Below are 17357 nucleotides of genomic sequence, written 5' to 3' on the forward strand. Positions count from 1 at the left end.
GTATCTATGAATTGATGCATTTACTTCATTTATATTTGAAATACTTATTGATGTATATAAACTTACTCCCTTTTTGTTAATTTCCTTACTGTTTTTGTAGTTCTTTTTTTTCTTGCTCTTTTCCCTGTGGTTTAATGATTTCCTTCAGTGTTAGGCTTGAATTTATTTATTTATGTCTTCTATTAAAGGGTTTTTTTATTATAGTTACTGTGGAATTCATATACAATATCCAATGTGTATGCAGTCTACATTAAACTGATGTTCACGAAAGTTCAAACACATTCTGAAAACACTAAATTTTTACTCTCCTCTAAGTTTTATATATGATGTTTTATTTAACTTATTTAAATTCAGTTAATTAACATAAAATAATATTATTTGTTTCAGGGATACAGGTCTGTGATTCATCAATCTTATGTAATACCCACTGCTCAATACAACACATACCTTTTCCAATATCCATCACCCAGTCACCACAGCCCTCTACCCCCCACCCTCCAGTAACTCTCAGTTTGTTTCTGTTGATTAAGATGGTTTGACTCCCTCTCTGGTTTCATCTTGTTTCATTTTTTTTTTTTTTTCCTCTCTTCACCTATGATCCTCTTCCTTGTTTTTTAAATTCCACATATGAGTGAGATTATATGATAATTGTCTTTCTCTGATTGACTTATTTCACGTAGTATAATACCCTCTAGCTCACTGCAAATGGAAAGATTCCATTTTTTGATGGCTGCATAACATTTCTGTGTGTGTGTGTGTGTGTACATACCACATGTTTATCCATTCATCTGTCAGTGGACATCTGGGCTCTTCCCACAGTTTGGATACTGTGGATGTTGCTGCTATAAACATTTGGGTGCATGTGCCCCTTCAGATCACTACATTTGTATCTTTGGTGTAAATACCCAGTAGTGCAATTTCTGGGTCATAGATTAGCTCTATTTTCAACTTTTTGAAGAACCTCTATACTCTTTTCCACAGGGCTATAACTAACAGCTTGCATTCCCACCAATAATGTAGGAGGGCTCCCCTTTCTCTGCATCCTTACTAACATCTGTCATTTCCTGACTTGTCAATTTTAGCCATTCTGAATGGTGTGAGGTGGTATTCACTGTGGTTTTGAATTGTATTTCCCTGATGCCCAGTGGTGTTGAGCACTTTTTCATATCTCTTTTGGCCATTTGGATTTCATCTTTGGAAAAATGTCCATTCCCATCTTCTGCCCATTTCCTGATTAATCATCCTTTGGGTGTTGAGTTTGTTAATGATTTATAGGTTTTGGATACTAGCCCTTTATTTGGTATGTCATTGTTGAGGGCGGATGCTCCAGGGGCCCGGAGATCCGTCAACTGCAGAGCTTTGCAAAATGGCACCTGGCGATTTGCCAGAAGGTGTGTCTAGAGTGACTGATTGTAAACAGGAAGTACTACCTATTGGCTGTTGAACTATTGCTATGCTGTGGGTACTTGGTAACAAGCTTAAGATTGGTGGATGCATATCGCTGTCTATGCTGATTGGCTTAGCTCCCCTATATAAGCGATGGCCATATGAAATAAAGGGCTTTTTTTGAAACCCAAATGGATAGAGGGTCGTTATTATCGCTGCTGGATGGCGATAAATGGTGGCCCGTACAGGGAGCCCCCTTTCTCCATTTCTAACAGTGCACTGAGGTAAGTGACAAATTTATTTAGAAGAAAATTCTGGCCAGAGAAGTTTTAGGAAAGTTCACTGATTATAGTGATGATTGCAATGTAAGCTCACTGGTGTTAGTGATGATCTTGAGAAAGCTCACTGTTTTAGTGACGATAGCAGACTAGTCTTTTCTTTGCTTCTTGACTATTTACTTCTGATATACTATTGGTTCAGAGGTCTCAAGAATACGTATGGAAGAGCCTCTGCAGGAGTTGCTAAAAGCAAATGGAACTCCTTTGAAAATGAAAACTGCTCGGGCGTTCTTGTGCACCATAGAAGGAGTCAGCCCTTGGTTCCTAGATGAAGGATTATTAAACATTCCACAATGGGAACATTTAGGGGAGGATCTTAGGAAGGTTGGTAAAGAGAAACCCCTTCCATCTGGCACACTCGCTATATGGGCTCTCATACGATCCTGTTTGCTTAGCCCCAAACCCCCTGAGATTATAAAAGAAAGCCTACAAGCAGGGGAGCAGGTCTTGTAGGAAGTAAAAGAGGAATGATTGAAGGCCTCAACTATAGGGGCCTCTTCAGAAGAGGAAGAAGAGCTTTCAGGGGATGAATTAGCAAAAAAATTAAGCAACTTATCTTGTGAGCCGTTGCAGCCTTCAGCTCCCCCAGTTTATAATCCTGAAATAAATTGTAGCTGCCCAGGAGCCTGCTTGCACGATAGACACGACGTCACTGATTGGAATTCAATAGGACAGCAGTTAGGCTTAGCCCTACCAGTCTTTCAAGATCAGCAAGGGAATCGCATGCATCAGCCATTAGATATTAAACAAGTAAAACAGCTAAAAGAGGCAGTCATGTCTTATGGCCCTCAGGCTGCTTATACTATTACCTTACTGGAGACTCTCGCAGAACAAAACCTAACACCTTTAGACTGGAGTAATCTAGCATGAGCTTGCTTGTCTGGAGGGCAATATCTTATGTGGAAAATAGCAAATCAGGATAACTGTACGGAAACTGCTTGCCGTAATGCGGGAGCTGGGAATGGGAATTTAGAAATGCTGACTGGTACAGGACAGTTTTCGGGAAATCAAAATCAGATCAATTTTCCACCTGCAGTGTATTTGCAAGTTGCTATTGCTGCCGCTAGGGCGTGGAAAACCATACAAGGCACAGGTGATTTACAGGGTCAATTGTCAAAAGTTATCCAGGGAAATAATGAACCTTATGCAGATTTTGTAGATAGACTTATCCAAACGATGGGAAAATTAATACATTTTTGTTTCCCACTACCTCTGCTCAACATGTGGAATTATTAGCAGTCACTGAGGTCTTCAAGGCATTCTCCTTTTGCCCCTTCGATTTATTTTCTGATAGTGAATATGTAGTATATGCACTATCTCTGTTAGAAACAGCAGGAACTATATCTACTAGCTCTTTTGTACATACCTACTTAAGAGCATTACAAGTTCTTATTTGGAACAGAAAGCATCCTTTTTTTATAGGGCATTTAAGAGCACATTCTAACTTACCTGGGCCCCTCTCATTGGGAAATGCCCTGGTCGATTCTGCTACTAAAGATCCACATATATTTAACTCTATAGAAGCAGCAAAAACCTTTCATGAGAAATTCCATGTGAACGCTTCTACCTTAAAATTAAAATTCTAACTTACTAAAGCTGTAGCTCGCGATATAGTTAAATCCTGTGAACGCTGTGTCTCCTTACTCCCTCAACCTTCTTTGGGAGTCAATCCAAAGGGGTTACTCCCTAATCACATATGGCAAATGGACGTAACACATATGCCCAAATTCAGACTCTTAAAATACGTTCATGTTTCCATTGACACTTTCTCTGCATTTATTATGGCCTCCTTGCATTCTGGAGAAAAAACTAAAGATGTTATCGCACATTGTTTGCATTCGTTCTCTGTTCTAGGGATACCAAAACAATTAAAAACAGACAATGGCCCTGGATATACCTCTACTACATTTAAACAATTTTGTGCTACATTTGGAATCACTCATGTCACTGGTATCCCCTACAATCCCCAGGGTCAAAGCATAGTGGAACGTGACCACCGAACTATTAAAAATACCTTATTTAAACAAAAAGGGGGAATAGGAGATACATTCCGATCCCCAAGAGACAAACAATCCACTATCCTCTACATTTTAAATTTCTTGAATGTGGATAAAAACCAGCGTACTGCCACTGAAAGACATTGGTGCACACTAGGCAATTCTCAACCTAAGGTTCTTTGGAGGGACCTTCTGTCAAGTCAATGGAAGGGCCCAGACCAAGTGCTAATCTGGAGCCGAGGCTCTGTTTGTGTCTTTCCAGAGAACGCTCCATCCCCTATTTGGGTCTCTGAACGGCTAGTCAAGCCAGTCTTACACTCGGCACCAAAAGAGGCAGAAGCCCAAAAGGACGACAGCCATGGTGACGATAATCCGGATGATGATGATCCACGCACTCCTGACCATGACATCAGGACAGACCCTTTGGGCCATTGTTAAAGCCGGGCCCTATCCACTCCCTTTAACGTCTTCCTCTGCTACTTACCCCGCACTCTTAACTACTAATTTATTATGTAACTCCTCTTAAAAGCACAACTTTTCCCAAACGTTTGAAACGAGTGTTGAAGTGCAAACTTGTTCTAAAAATATCACGTTTTTGCCTACTCCTGTTTGTATTCACCCCCCTTTTATGTTTCTTGTCAGTAACAGTACAACCATTTCTAATAAGTTGAATCGTACGTTGAACACTTGCTTCCTTACACAATGTTGGAATGCTACAGGCTTTTCATTTACTATGCTAATGCTTTTTTTAATATCTATATTTTGTGTTTTAATATTTATATTGGGTTTTTAAGTGATTAATTTAATATCTTTACTACATCTTTGCTTTTACCTATAAGTTTTTTTCCCTTTCACTAATTTTTTCTCGTTATGGTCTTTTCTTTACAACTAAAGAAATTCTTTTAAGATTTTTAAGATTGGTTTGGTGGTGATGAACTCCTTTAATTCTTTTCTGTCTGTGAATGATCACCTTCAAGGCAGAGTATTCTCAGTTGTAGATTTTTTAATATATCACTTTACTCCCTTCTGGCCTGCAGTTTTTTGCTCAAAAACCAGCTAATAGCCATATGGGATTTACCTTCCTGTAACTGTTTCCTCTTGCTACTTTTAAGCTTTTCTCTTTCTCCTTAATCTTTGTCATTTTAATTATTATGTGTCTTTGTGTGGGCCTCCTTGGGTTCATGTTGACTGAGGCTCTCAATGCATACTGAACCTGGATGGAAACCTTTTAGCTATTGTGTCTTTAAATAGGTTTTCTTCCCTGCTGTCTCTCTCTTCTTCTCCTGGTACTCTTACAATGGAGTCCCTATCCTCTTAACCTATCTCCACTTTATTTTATTTTTGCTATACAGCTTAGTTGTTTTCCATTACCCTTACTTACAGATTGCTGATCCATTCTTCTGTATCTTCTTATTTCTTAATCCAATTATTGTCTTCTTGAGTCCTGACTAGTTATTTTTAAATATTTTCTATCTCTGTTGAAGTTCTCGCTGGGTATTTCCACTCTTTTCTTAAGTTTAGTAAGTAGCTTTAAGACCATTACCTTGATCTCTTTAACAAATAGCTCATCTCTCTTTCATTTAGCTCTTATTCAGCTCTTTCGTCTTGTTATAAATTTAGGACATATTCCTCTGTCTCCTCATTTGGTCTAAATTTCTCTGTTTGTTTCTAGGTATAGATGAGTCAGCTATGCCTGCTGGTTTGAAAGTAATAACTTTGCATAGAAGAGGTACTGTGCTGTCCTATAGCACTATTTTCTCTGGCCACCAGGAGCAGGTGGGGAAAGCCCCTTGGGGAAACACTCATATGTTAGCAGGGTAGATTAAAAGTGCTAGCAGTGACTTCCACCATTTTCTAGCTACATAGCCTAGGGAAAGGCAAGGAAAAAGGTGCTCATATGCTCCTCTGGTATCAGAGAAAACACATGCAAACCTCTGCTCCTTCTACACCCACCCTAAAATTAGTCAATAAATCTCCTTTACATATATTCTAGGCCCTTGTAACACTGCTTCTTTTGTGTCTCATCTCTGATGGAATTATTTGGTCTTCTGGTTCGTTAAGTCTAGGATCTCAGTCTTCTATTCCCTCTGGTTCTGCCAAGGTTAAGTCTCACTGATTTTCAATGCCAGGCAATTTAAAGACACAACTTGTCAGCATGAGACCTTAAGCCAAGAGTGCTTGGTGTGGGTCTGATTACTTTGCTCCTCTATGCTTGTGTTTTCCCTGGTGAGAATTTGTAGTTATTCTCACCAGAAGTTTGGTACTTGATGTTTCTTTTTTTTTTTTCTACCTTTTTTAAAAATTTAAATTTAATTAATTAACATATGATGTATTATTGGTTTAGGAGGTAGAGCTCAGTGATTAATCAGTCTTATATAATATCCAGTGTTCATTACATTGTGTTCTCTCCTCAATGTCCATCACCTGGGTACCTCATCCTCCACCCACCCCCTCCAGCAATCCTCAATTTGTTTCCTATGATTGAGTCTCTTATGGTTTGTTTCCCTTTCTGATTTGTCTTATTTTTTTTCCTCTCATCCCCTTGATCCTCTGGTTTTTTTTTCCCTTAAATTCCATGTATGAATGAGATCCTATGATAAGCGTCTTTCTCTGACTGATTTGTTCCATCCACATTGTTGCAAATGGTGAGACTTCCTTTTTTGATGACTGAGTAGTACTTTGTTGTGTATATATGCCATATCTTCTTTATTCATTCATGGATGTCTGGACTCTTTCCATAGTTTGGTTATTGCAGACATTGCTACTACAAATATTGGTGTGTGGGAGGGTTCCCCTTTCTTCACCAACATCTGTTGTTTCCTGACTTGTTAATTTTAGCCATTCTGAATGTGTGAGGTAGTATCTCATAGTGATTTTGATTTATATTTTCCTGATGCCCAGTAATGTTGAGCATTTTTACATGTCCGTTGGCTATTTGTATGTTTTCTTTAGAGAAATGTCTCTTTAGGATACTAGCCCTTTATCTGATATGTCATTTCCAAATACCGTCTCCCATTTTGTCAGTTGTGTTTTAGTTTTGTGGACAGTTTCCTTTGCTCTGCAAAAGCTTTTGATCTTGAAGTCCCAGTAGTTCATTTTTGCCTGTTTCCCTTGCCTTTGGAAACATGTCTAGCAAGAAGTTGCTATGGCCAAGGTCAAAGAGGTTGCTGCCTATGTTCTTGAAGATTTTGATGGATTCCTATTTGACATTTAGGTCTTTCATCCATTTTGAGTCTACTTTTCTGTATGGTGTAAGGGAATGGTCCAGCTTCATTGTTCTGGATGTGGCTGTCCAATTTTCCCAACACCATTTATTGAAGATACTTTTTTCCATTGGATATTGTTTCCTCTTTGTTGGAGATTCATTGTCCATAGAGTTGAGGATCCATTTCTGGGTTCTCTATTCAGCTCCAATGATCTATATGTCTGTTTTTGTGCCATTAACATACTGTTTTGATGAATATATCTTTGTAATAGAGCTTGAAGTCCAGAATTGTGATGCCACCAGCTTTGGTTTTCTTTTTCAACATTCTTTTGGTCATGCAGGGTCTTTTCTGGTTTCATAAAAATTTTAAGATTATTTGTGCCTTCTCTGTGAAAAAAGTGTATGGTATTTTGATAGGGATTGCATCGAATGTGTAGATTGCTCTAGGTAGAATAGACATTTTAAGAATATATTTCTTTTGGATCCAGGAGCATAAAATGATTTTCTGTTTCTTTGTGTCTTCTTCAATTTCTTTCATGAGGGTTCTATAGTTTTCTGAGTACAGATCCTTTGCCTCTTTGGTTAAGTTTATTCCTGGCCATCTTAAGGTTTTTAGTGCAATTGAAAATGGGATCAACTCCTTAATTTCTCTTTTCTTCTGTTTCACTGTTAGTATATAGAAAGAAACTGATTTCTGTGCATTGATTTTATATCCTGCCACTTTGTTGAATTCCTGTATGAGTTCTAATAATTTTAGGGTGGAGTCTTTTGGGTTTTCTGCAGAGAGTATGATATCATTTGCAAAGAGTAAGACTTTGGCTTCTTTTTTGCTTATTCAGATGCCATTTGCTTATTTATTTAGTTCATTCGTTATATTTTCTGAGTGATGAGGCTAGACCTTCTAGTACTATGTTGAACAACAGTGGTGATAGTGGAAATCACTGCTATGTTCCTGACCTTAGGGGAAAAGCTCTCGGTTTTCCCCAGGTTCTTTATGTTTCTTTGTCCTTACTTTTTGGTCAAGCCTTCTCTCTAGGACTAGCTGTGGAAGAGCTATTCTGCCAGTCTCAGGTTGTTTTCTGGAGAAGTTGCAATACATTTAGTTGTCAGTGTGTTCATAGGATGAGGGGAGCTCAAGATCCTCCTATTCCACCATCTTCTCAGCAAACAGAATTTTCTTATTTTCCACAGCTAAATAATATTTCATTGTATTTACACACCATATTTTGCTCATCCATTCATCCATCAATATTGTGTATTAGATCTGCTGTTGGATCTAGTTGGTTTATTTTTGTTGTATAAGTCCTCTGTTTCCTTGGTGAGTCTTCTGTTTGGTTTTCTATCCATTATTGAGAATGAGTTACTGAAGCTTCTACTAGTGTCTATTTCTTCCTTCAAGTCTATAGATTTTTGTTGTACATATTTTGATGGTTTGTTATTAGATGTGTAAATGTTTATAATTTTAATATCTTCTTGCTGTATTTGACTCATTTATCTTATACAGCCTCACTTCATAAAAGCTTTGATTTAAAATCTATTTTGTTTGATATTAGTATAGCCACCTCCCCCTCTCTTTGCTATCATTTATGTGAAATATCCTTTATCATCTTTTTACTTTCAACCTGTTTATTGATCTAAGTCTCATAGAGAACATGGTGCCTATGAAATTGACCAAAATTAACCATAATTTACCATTCATATTTCCAATTGATCCAAAATTATAAAATAGTTAGATTCTGCCAGAACATTTGTTGCATAGGTGAGGAGATAAAATTCTGTTTCACAATAACACTGTACCACAGTTCTCACTCATTGTTTCTTTATATATATATATATTTTTTTTTTCTCTTTTTCCATCTTCTTCTCAAACTCTTAACATGTGTATGTTATCCTTCATGATCATATCCCATAAATTTCCTTAGGCTTTGTTCATTTTCTTTACTCTGCACCTCAGAATGCATGATTTTTTTGCCTAATCTTCAAATTTCCTGATTCTTTTTAATATTTCCCCAAATTTGATGTTGAATCTCTATGGTAGATGTCTTACTTACACTATTATATTTTTCATCTTCATGATTTCTATTTAGATCCATTTTACCTTTATTGATATTATCTTCTGATTTATACTTGCTCAAGCCCTTTTAGTTTTTTGTCCATAGTTTTCTTCCGCTTATTTTTAAAAACACCTTTAAGACAGCTAAAGTCTTTGTCTAGTTAAGTCCAATAATGCAGCTTCCTTGGGGATGGCTGCTGTCAATTATTCCCCACCCTCCCACTGTGATTGGAACATACTTTCCTGTTTCTTTTTATGGTTTGCATTTTCATTGCTGTTGTTAATATTTGGAGGGGGGCCTTCATTTGTCTGTTAAGCTAGATTATTTTTTGCAAAGTTTATTTTTTTTTCAGATTTAGTCACTGCAACCTTTCTTTAGCTTTCTCTTTTGGCAGCCAGTGACCTCACAGAGATTCAAATGTCTGGATCCAGTAATTGGAGAAAATAATAAAATGTTGTTTATCTTTAAACTCTCTCAACAGATGTTTCCTGAGAATCCATTTGTGACACAGGTGTTTGAGACAATAACCTAACCCTTCTCCAGTGAAATGTCAGAGAGATTAAAACACCCAAACCCATCTTTGGTATCACAGTTCTTATTGCCTAGGCTGGTAATAGTAAGCCACACCAAAATTCACCAAAATATACCAGTATCTCTCTCTCTTTTAAATAAAACAATGCCCTAAATGCTACAAGTGTTTGGCTAGTATTAAAATTTTAATGGGATTTTATTTTGATCTTACAAACTCAATAGATATTTTGTTAGAAGGAATAATTCTTGGACCTCCTTACTCCATCATCTTCAGCCTCAACCTAATTTATGATATATGAAATTTTTAATATTGTAGTTTGGTAGAAGTTATATAGTTGATGTTGGGAAGGATAGATTGACTTTCAAAATTCGGGGAATTTTGAAATTTCCAAATTTCATATTTTGGGATGCCTGGGTGGCTCCGTTGTTTAAGCATCTGACTCTTGGTTTTGGCTCAGGTCATGATTTCAGGGTCATGAAATCAAACCTTGCATGGGATTCTGTGCTCAATATGTCTGCTTGAGATTCACTCACTCATTCTGATCCTCCCCCCACTTCTATTGACTCTATAAAAATGAATAAACTCTGAAAAAATAAATAGTATTAGGTAAAAAAAAAACCTTTATATAAGAAATTATGAGTTTTACAGGCTGGTGGCTAGGGCCAAGATGGATCAAAAATATAAATCATTTTATATATATGTTTTCTAAATTGAGTGTGTATCTGGAAGGCATGCAATATTGAAGAAACCAAGGAATATTTCCAAACATAAGCTGGCAGAATACAGAAAACAGGATGTAGAAGAAATGTATAATGATTCAAAGCTTAAGCTAATTAATTTCAAGTAAGAAATTAAATAACTGGTGAACATGAGGTCCTAAAACTCCTAGGGATGTTTTACAACTTATATGTAAATATGGGGCAAGAAGATAAAAGTAACAATATAGTTGAACCTGTTTTGTACAGAGGCTTCCAAAACATGTTATTCAATCTTCAAAACTAATACACTAAAAATATACTGCCCTTGACTCTGGACAAAACTTTTATCCTAATTTTCTTTTATGTGAATATATATATATTGCTTCTGTTCTAATATTTTACTTGTTTATGATTGTTCATTTTTCTTAAATAACAATTTGCTTTTGTTTATGATCTTTTAACTTAGAGTTCTTCAACAAGTTACATTCAACAGCTCTCAAGACACAGCTAATAGTACCTGTATTTTGTAGTATCTTTATTTTTCCTTTATCCCAGAAATAGGAACTGCCTTCTGTTCAGGGAGTTTGGACCCTATTAAAGAGACATACTGTAAAAATCTAAATTTCTGGCACAGAGATGTCCAAACTTAGGCATTTATTTTGTTCAATTCCCATATGTGAAATCAAAATAGAACAAAACCAGCTGCTTAGTTCTAATCATTGTTTTTGAGATCCAAAGTGAAAAAATAATGCTTTCCTAATATTCAGTTTCTTTGGGTCATTTTCTGTCCTGTCTATCCTTTCATTAGTGGACCTTGAGTATGTTAAATTTATCTTATTTAGTTTTATATCATCAAATCCCCCAAAATAATCCTGATAAGTTAAGAAAATTATTCTGATAATTATAATTGAGATATTTATTCACTGACTTCAATGTTGACCATATTAACCTATGAATGTTTTGTATTAGTGCCCTGACTATAAAAACCAGATTGTAAGATTCAATTCAAAACAAAACCAAAGGAATTTTGCATAGCAATCAATAGTCTGCAATTCTGGGACTGGAAAACAACCCATGCTGACTAACATATTCCACATGTAGTTCCCTATTTACAATGTTTAAAGTACAGACTAATAGCATTATAACTAATTCCCAGTCACTGTTGTGAAAAATATATATCATCCTACTTCGCCCACCTTGTCTTAACAAAATAAATGATTCAAAAGTACAAGATATATCTAGATAAATCTTATTATATATTAAGTACAAAACATTAAAACTATTTTGAAATTTAATAACCCAAGAATGACCCCACTATCAAAGAAAATAAGATTATAGGAATTTGTTATGGGTTAAATTATGTTCCCCATAGGAAAAAAAAAAAAAAAAAGGTAAAAATATTGGAATCTTAACCTCTAGTATTTCAGAATGCAACCTTATTTAGCAGTAGGGGTAATAAAGGTAATAGTAAAAGCAAAAACAATAGAATTAAAATGGGATCATTAGGGTGGGCTCTAATTCAATGCCCTAGGTTTTATATCTGTAAGAATATATAACATTTAAATAGTAAGATTTAAAAAAAAAAACTACCTTAATTTTAATTCTATAGTGGTAACTATAGCCTTTTTCTTGTGCCTAAGTTTATATCTCTTACTTTCTTGAACAACTTATGTTGGAGGGGGGATTGTTGGTAGATATGCTTTAAGATATGTCTAACATCCACACTCTGTTGTTTTCTGCCTCTATAATTTTAGCTAAATTTTAAAATCTTTTGCTGCAGTTACTTCACTTGTAAAACAGGGTTATTAATAGTAGCCACTTTCTAGGGATGTGAGGATTAACTAATTTGACATATGGAAAAAAATAACAGTATCCAATAGCACATATTATGTTATAGGAGGTATTATTGTTCTAATCATTCATCTATCCATCCATTTGTTCATTCACTCAATTATAAATTCATTAAATATTTGATTTTTTACAATGTGCCAGACCTAGAAATAAACACTCTAAACTTACATGTTCTACTTATCTTATACAAATGAAATGTATATGTAATTTAAAAAATCACAATGTTTATGTATCTTTTTATATTATTTATTTTAAAAAAACATTATTCTTTGTATCTTTGAGAGCCACTCTCCTTCCTTTACATTCATAGGCAACTATTCTGTGTTTAATATTCACTTATCTCATTATTCTTTAAAAAATATTCATTTTTGTTTAGTGTACATATGTTTTTCTCAATTTATGCAATGGTATTATCATACCATATGCTGAAGTAAGTTTCTTATCTACTAACTCAACATTATTTTTTTGTGATCCATGCAAGTTGTTATGTATGTGTCTAAACTATTGCTTTCAACTTCTCTATAGTGCTTCTAAGCACCTATTACCCAAGTTGTGGGCATCCAAATTACCCTCAACATCTTGCTACCACAAATTATGCTAAAGCAAGCACTGTTAGACGTTACCTTTCTACTTGTGCTAGAATTTCCTTGGGATAGATCAACAAGCAGAATTGCTGAGCCATAAGCAATGCCTGTACTTTATTTAACTAAATTGTATCAGATTACTTTCCTAAATACTTGTGTCAATTTACAGGAACTTATACAATAAGGTTTTTAAGTCCCTACAATCATGACCACAGTTGACATTTTTCATCTTCTAAATTTTTGTTTATCTAATAATTGTGAAGTTCTGTCTCATTCTTGATTTGCATTGTCCTGATTACGGATGAATTTGAGCATGTTTTCAAATGCTCATTGGCCTTTTTGATTTTCTATTGTAATGTTTTTATTCATGTCTTTTTTATTGTTTCTTATTAGGTATTTAGTTTGCTGGTCTACCATAACAAAATACCACAATGGGTGGTTTAAACCAGAAAATTTTCTCCAAATTCTGGAGGCTCCAATTCTTAGATCAAGCAGTTGGCAGGTTTGGTTCCTTTAAAGGCTTCCTCCATCATTGTCTTGTAGATAGAGTCTTTTCTCTCTACCTTCACCTGGTCTTTCCTCTGTTTATGTTGTGTCCTAATTTCTTATATGGATATCTATCATATTGGATTATGTTTTCATTTTAACTTAATCACCTCTTTAAAGGATCTGTCTCCAAATATAGTCACTTTCTGAGCTACTGGGTGTTACTTAAACATATGAATATGGGGAGGCACAACTCAATCCATAATATAAGTGATGGAAAATTTACCAAAAATATTTGAGGCCTGAATGACCTGAAGATATAAAATACTATTCTCTAAGTATAGGATTACAAACTACACCTCCCACTTATGTCATTAATTTCTTCATACAGCTTCACTTATAACTAAATCATAAATCAGATGAGAGAAATGGTACAACTTTTTTTTATATTGACTGACAACTTCTATAAATATATTTTTAAATGGTTATATTCCAAATTCAGCCTTTTATTACTTAAGGAACAACTGCTTATTATATTCTAATTCAAGTCTAAAAGATAATTAAAGATGCAAGCATATGTTTTATATTTTCATTTCATGTTAGAAATTAAGATATAACAGATCACATTAAATATCAAACTACTTTTCTAGATAGCACAATCAAATAAATAAATAAACCAAACTTCTTTTTGATTTTAGTACAGTAAGGAAAAATATCTGAATACACAGAAAAAAAATTCTGCTTTATATTAAGGTCTTGGTAATGCAGGAATTATTTCAAAATATGATTAATATTCTATACTTAAGGTATGTAAAATTACACTTTAAAAAATAATGAATCTTTATCATATAAGTTTCAGCTACAAAATAAATAAATAAAACTCTCTGAATTTTCTTTGTTAGAATAACTATATGATATAGAGAAAAATTCCCTTGTGTCAATTCAAATAACTCTACCCATATTTCTAAAAAGTACACAAAGGTGTGGTATAATATACTATATGCTATGCTTATGCCTATGCAATCTATGCTTAAGCCTATGTTTATGCCTATGCCATCTTGTAGAACTAGGTCCAGTATATTTTGTCTGCAAATATTTACATGGATAGGACATTTGTGGGAAAACTAATGTAGCATACTTACGTGAACATTTTCTAGATGCCACTAATTATGATTAACACCTGTCTCATTTAATTTAATCCTTTTAACAATTCTATTAGGTAGATAATATTATCCATAATTTAAGGCATAGAGAAGTAAAACTACTTATCAGGGGAAAAATGCTTTTATTCCTTTCTTTTTCCCTAGGGATTAAAACTCAAAGTAGTAGTAATCCAAACCAAAGAACCAGTTGCATCTATACCCTGTAAGTGACAGAGGTTGTCACCCATCACATTATTAAAAACAAAACAACAAACAAACAAAAAACAAACTAAAAACTACAAACTGAAAGTACTCACCATGGAACAAAGTTTGGAAGTCAAATGCCATTCTGAAATCTGGAGAGGTAGGTGCTTTCTGAGTTCTGTTTAACTGGAACAGAAGCCCCTGGAGCTATAAACTTTACACCCAGGGGTCCCACCAAGTTTTTAAAAGTGAGAATCTAAGAAAGATTCCTTGCAAGGGTGTGCAAGGGTGTAGGGGACACAACTCTCTCTAATCAACAACATATAGAAATCCTTGAAGGACAGAAGGGAGACAAAAATAAGGGATTTAAGGAATGTCATTCTCTGGTACTTACAACAGACACTAAATACAGCCAAATAATTAGTTAAATATCATAAATCCTCACATTAAAGACCTATTTATCTCAAGTTCTATTCCTTAATACAACATAACAGATCACATTTAATATCAAACTACTTTTCTAGATAGCACAATCAAATAAATAAATAAGCCAAACTGAAGGTCAGAAAAAACTGAAGAGACAAGAAGTCATCAGAACTAGTCTAGGATATAACACAGGAATAAAGTAGACAGGAAATTTAAAATAACTATAAATAGCATGCAAGAACAGATAGAGATTGTATCTTAGAGTTTATATAACTTAAGAATCAAAAACAAATGCTAGAAATAAAAAAAAAAGATAAATGCCTTCGATGGTCTTATAAATATGATTGACGGCCTGAGGAAATAGTAAGTGGACCTGAGCATAAAGCAATAGAAGCTTTCCAAATTGAAATACATAAAGAGAGGAGAGAATGAGAGTGTATACTAGAACTATAGGAGAACAATAAAAAATATAACACATCAGAATGAAAAATTAGAAGAAATATTTGAAAATAAAACTTTGCAAAACAAAGGACAAGCATAAAATCACTAAACAAGGGAGCCAAAAGAATGTCAACATCATAAATACAAGCAAAAATAAATAAACAAATAAACACCCATATCTAGGCAAATCATATTGGCAATGTAAAAACCCAAAGAGAAACAAAATCCTGAAGGAAAAGGCCAGGGTGAAGGAAAACACAATCAGCAAAGAAATAAGTTTAAGAATTACAGAGTAATGTTTGGTTCAGCAGCATATATAGTAAAATTTGAATGCTATAGAGATTAGTATGGGCCCTGCACAAGGATGATGTGCAAATTATTGAAATGTTGCATATCTTTTCATCAATAGATTAAAAAAAATCACTTTTTTTTCAGAAACCTCACCAGCAAAAGTGAAAGGTGAAATATTTAAAATGTTAAAAGAAAAAACCACCAACCTAGATTTCTAGGGCCAGTGAAATGATTCTTCAAATTTTAAGAGAATAAAGACTTTCTAAATCAAACAAAAATATAAAGGAACTATTATCACCAGATCTATCCTACAAGAAATGTTGCAAAATATTCTTCACACACAAGGAAATTCAAATAGATCAGAAATTTGTATCTACATGAAAGAAAGCTTTGAGCAATAAATAAAGTTAAAGAAGGAGTAAACATTTTTTTTTGGTTCTATTTCTTAATTAGCTTAAAACTTGTTACCTACATAACTGCAGTCAACTGATCTTTGATGAAAGAGCAAAAGTAATATAGTGGAGCAAGATTAGTCTTTTCAACAAATGGTGCTGGAACAACTGAGTATCTACATGCCAAAAAACAAACAAAAAGGAATCTAGACACATACCTCTGTTTTATCCACAAATATCAAAATAGGTAGCAGATCTAAATATAAAACATAAATTAAAATTCCTCGAAGGTAGCATACATGACTGTGAGTATGGCAGTCTTTTTAGATATAATACCAAAGGCACAATCTATGAAAGAAATAATTGGTAAGCTTGATTTTATTAAAACTCAAAATGTCTACTCTGGTTAAGAGGTTAAGTGAATGAAAAGACAAGCCATAGAGTGGAAGAAAATATTTGCAAAAGACACACCTAATAAAGGACTGCTTTCCAACATATACAAGAAACTTTTAAAAGTCAAAATAAGAGGGGCGCCTGGGTGGCTTAGTGGGTTAAGCCTCTGCCTTTGGCTCAGGTCATGATCTCAGGGTTCTGGAATCAAGCCCTGTGTCAGGCTCTCTGTTCAGCAGGGAGCCTGCTTAAGATCAGGTCATGATCTCAGGGTTCTGGGATTGAGCCCTGTGTCAGGGTCTCTGCTCAGTTGGGAGCCTGTCTCCCCCTTTCTCTGCCTGCCTCTCTGCCTACTTGTGATCTTTCTCTTTGTCAAATAAATTAAAATTTTTTTTAAGTCAAGATAAGAGGAGAGCCTGGGTAGCTCATTTGGATAAGCACTTGACTCTTAATTTCAGCTAAGGCATAAACTAGGGTCATGAGATTGAGCCCTGTGTCTGAATCTGTCTTCACTTGTGGATCTGCTTGAGATTCTCTTTCTTTCTTCTCCTCTGCCCCCCACTCTATCTCTTTCTAAAAATAATAAATCCTTAAAAAAAAAGTCAAAATATAGGGGAAAAAAAAACAACCCAATTTAAAAAAAAAATAAAAGACATTAATAGACAAATCACCACAGAAGACATAAGCATCTACAAAAATCTTTTTTCCATTTCAATAAATGGTCTTGGAACTTGATGTGCACAAACATAAAAAGGATTTAGACACAAACCACAAGCCCTAACTCAAAATGGATCCCATACCTAAATGTAAAACTCAAATTATAAAACGCCTACAAGATTAGATAGAAAATCTAAATAACTTTGGGCTTGGAGATTTTACACATTTAAGAGATGTTGCCAAAGACACATTACCTGAAATAAATAATTGACAAACTAGACTT

General features: G+C 34.7%; 1 non-coding gene across 1 annotated transcript; it reads left to right on the forward strand.

The window, feature by feature from the left end:
- Nucleotides 1-15639: 15639 nt before the first annotated feature.
- LOC122903832 lies at nucleotides 15640-15743 on the forward strand. The gene has a single exon (XR_006384049.1). It is a non-coding gene; the product is annotated as a U6 spliceosomal RNA (small nuclear RNA).
- The last annotated feature ends 1614 nt before the right edge of the window (nucleotides 15744-17357 follow it).

Source organism: Neovison vison, chromosome 3 (assembly GCF_020171115.1).
Source record: "Neovison vison isolate M4711 chromosome 3, ASM_NN_V1, whole genome shotgun sequence".
Classification (NCBI taxonomy): Eukaryota; Metazoa; Chordata; class Mammalia; order Carnivora; family Mustelidae; genus Neogale; species Neogale vison.